Source organism: Trachypithecus francoisi, unplaced genomic scaffold (genome assembly GCF_009764315.1).
Source record: "Trachypithecus francoisi isolate TF-2019V2 unplaced genomic scaffold, Tfra_2.0 Lachesis_group0, whole genome shotgun sequence".
In the NCBI taxonomy this organism is placed as follows: Eukaryota; Metazoa; Chordata; class Mammalia; order Primates; family Cercopithecidae; genus Trachypithecus; species Trachypithecus francoisi.
The window spans coordinates 194,109,159-194,112,910 of NW_022681453.1; the positions used below are offsets into that span (position 1 = coordinate 194,109,159).

Sequence of the window (3,752 nt, forward strand, 5' to 3'; positions counted from 1 at the left end):
ATTAAATAATGACAAAGTTAAAATGAAAGTTAAACAATGAAAAACTTATGAGGAGGAGAGTAAAAAGTTATAGTGAGACCAGGCTTTTTCGTTTTTTAGACAAATAAAAAAGTAAAATGCACTGTGATACTGTTGTAATTAACTGAGGAAAGAGCTCATACCAGTTGGTCAGGAAAGACAAACATTTTCTTCAGTTCCAAGAGAAAATAATGTGCTCACTTCAGCAGCACATATACTAAAATTGGAATGATACAGAGAAGATTAGCAATTCTCTTTAAAATAAATAAAAAATTTTAAAAAATAAACTCAGAGGAAATTGTAAAACTTAACTTCTGTTCCTATTACCTGTTAGCTGGCAAATATGCCCTTCCACTGGATCCTCACTTTCATGCTTAGTTCATGGCTTTGAAAGTGCTTACACAGGCCAGGCGTGGTGGCTCACACCTATACTCCCAGCACTCCCAGCCCTTTGGGAGGCAGGCGGATCACGAGGTCAGGAGATCGAGACCATCCTCGCCAACATGGTGAAACCCCGTCTCTACTAAAATACAAAAATTAGCCGGGCATGGTGGCACGCACCTGCAGTCCCAGATACTCGGGAGGCTGAAACAGGGGAATTGCCTGAACCTGGAAGACGGAGGTGGCAGTGAGCCCAGATGGCGCCACTGCACTCCAGCCTGGCAACAAAGCAAGACTCTGTCTCAACAGAAAAAAAAAAAAAAAGGAAAGATAAGATAAAAGAAAGCGCTTCCACATAAGCATGCAATATTATCAAGGACATTTTGATATTTCCTTGGGGGAGGCACCAAATTACATACCTTATTTTAACTTTTTTTTTTAATGTTGATATTCCTAAATACAAAAATGAAGAGGTTTGGTCCAAATATTAGGGAGCTTTAGTTTTGTTGCTATTGTTTATTATTTTAAAACTGTAAGAGTTTGCACATAGTACAAAGGGGTCTGCAGTGACTAGTAATTGCTCTTCCCACTGCCGCCGATGCCTGGGGCGCTCAAGTCTGGGACTTCATGTTTCTCTCCTTACCTGCCAAAAGTCACCTACCACCTTCAACATGAACATGTACTGCCTTTCTTTTATCTGCCTTTTCCCTTGAACTACCTCTAGACTCTTGGTGGAGGTGCTAGGGAAACATAAGCCAATAGAAATTACTTGGTCTATTTCTTCCTCTTCCCTCATCATGTGATCAAACTGGTACTGATCGATAAAGTCAAGCTGTTACTTTGCTGAAGTTAAAGCATTTCTTTAATTTTTGTAAACAATAGGAATGGAGCCAAATACGACCCTTACTAGAAAAGATCAGCTCCCTACCCCAAACTACCTCCTAAATATGGTTTGTAGATGCCTCATTCCTTAATCTCTTAAAATGACAGGAGATTGTTTGTTGTTGATGTCATATTTGTTTAAAAAACATGTGTGTTGAGGGGATGAATTTTACCAATTTATTAGTCCCTTTGTAGACACCGTCCTATGTCATAGTACAAGTTTATATTACCATCATGACTTCAAAAAAAGTTTTTTAAAAAGAGGTTTTGTTTCACCAGAAAGAAGTATTCGTTTTTTTTTTTTTTTTTTTTTTGAGGCGGAGTCTCGCTCTGTCGCCTGGACTGGAGTGCAGTGGCCGGATCTCAGCTCACTGCAAGCTCCATCTCCCAGGTTTACGCCATTCTCCTGCCTCAGCCTCCCGAGTAGCTGGGACTACAGGCGCCGCCACCTCGCCCGGCTAGTTTTTGTATTTTTAGTAGAGGCGGGGTTTCACCGTGTTAGCCAGGATGGTCTCGATCTCCTGACCTCGTGATCCGCCCGTCTCGGCCTCCCAAAGTGCTGGGATTACAGGCTTGAGCCACCGCGCCCGGCCAGAAGTATTCGTTTTTAAAATGTTCTAATGTTGACATTACTAATAGCCCTTTGCACCAAAACAAATGCTTGCCAAAATGCTACAAGTCCAAAACTACACATTCAAAATACAAGATGTGGCCGGGCGCGGTGGCTCACACCTGTAATCCCAACACTTTGGGAGGCTGAGGCAGGCGGATCACTTGAGGTCAGGAGTTCAAGACCAGCCTGACCAACATGGTGAAACCCTTCTCTCCTGAAGATACAAAAATTAGCCGGCATGGTGGCGGGCATCTGTAATCCCAGCTACTCAGGAGGCTGAGGCAGGAGAATCACTTGAACCCAGGAGGCGGAGGTTGCAGTGAGCTGAGATTGCGCCATTGCACTCCAGCCTGGGTAACAGAGCAAGACTCTGTCTCAAAAAAAAAAAAAAAAAAATGTGTGTGCTCTGGGAATGCAATAGGAAGAATGATGTTTTGAGTTAGTAAAAATAGCCAGAGTGAGGAATAAACTGTTAGAGAAATGGCAGAGTCCAGAAGTGCAAGGAGTTATCCACCCCCACCCTTGAGCCTCTGTGCCTCCAAGTGCACTGCTGTTCAGTGGACTGTGATTTCTACATGATTGGTCACAACATAGTTAATTCAAAGAACAGAAACTGTCCAACTCCCCTGGTCCCAGCTCCCACTGCTCCGGATCCTCATGGTTCCGTCTCCTGGCTTTCTTAACTGCTCTCAGATAATTAGATTTGTTAGAGCAAAACTAATTGGTAGGCTAGTGCCAAGGGCATGCTGCCACTGACAAAGCGGGTGTGTAGCACTACTGCACTGGCTAAATTGCTACATACATGCAATTAGTCAGAGTCAACCCTTCCCTCCACCCATGGAACAGCTGACCTGCCAGGCAACTATCTGGCAAAGGAGTTCGGCAGAGATGACCAGTGGGCATGTGGGCCTCCAATCTTCTGGTGATCATACCAGCCCTACTTTCCTCCTCAGCTGATTCCATAATTGGCAACTAAAAGGGGAGCCTGGGTAGGCAGGGGCATTGCCCACTGAGCTGTCGGCAGCTTGTCGATGTGACTCTCGAACACAGGCAGAGGTGGGTGGCACTATGGAGATAAGCAATTCACACCTCCCCATATTTCCTCCCACTCCCTAACTTGGAAACACAAGGTGCTCTGGGATCTGGAATCAGCCTCCCTCAGCTGTTGTGCTATAACTTATGCTTTGCCAAATGCTTTCTTAGGGCTGTCCCTTGAGGAGTGGTTAGGTTTTGCCTTGTAACTCACTGTACATCACAGCAAGACATTTAGCCACACACCCAAACGGGGAGGATTTCCTACATCTAGAGTCATTGTCTTACAGAGCTATAAGAACTTCAAAGATCCTGGAAAGGACTCACCCAGGTTGGCACAACTAGCTTGCAGAACAAGAATTAGAGCAGGTCCCATGAAGCAACATTTCTTAAACTTGGGAAACTGGGATCCATAGGCAGGTATACATTTTACCTGATGAGCAATGAGTATAAAATATACATATATGTGAGGATAAACATGTGTGTGTGTGTGTGTGTGTGTATGTATATCTGTTCTCAATTATATCTATAATATATCCTTCAATTATGTGTGTGTGTGTGTATATATATATACACATACATATATATATAAAATTGAAACAGAGATGTCACACACATTACTTACCCTTTCTAAATCCTAGTCCTATGTTCCACTTTCTATTCTTGTGTGGGGGATTTTTTTTTTTTTTTGAGACAGAGTTTCACTCTCGTTGCTGAGGCTGGAGTGTAATGACATGGTCTCAGCTCACTGCAACCTCAGCCTCCTGGGTTCAAGCAATTCACCTGCCTCAGTCTCCCGAGTAGCTGGGATTACAGGCATGCACCA

At 43.7% G+C, this 3,752-nt stretch overlaps 1 pseudogene; it reads left to right on the plus strand.

Annotated features, from left to right (window-relative positions):
* The first annotated feature begins 211 nt into the window (after positions 1-211).
* Positions 212-296, plus strand: LOC117084648 (annotated as a pseudogene).
* Positions 297-3,752: the final 3,456 nt, after the last annotated feature.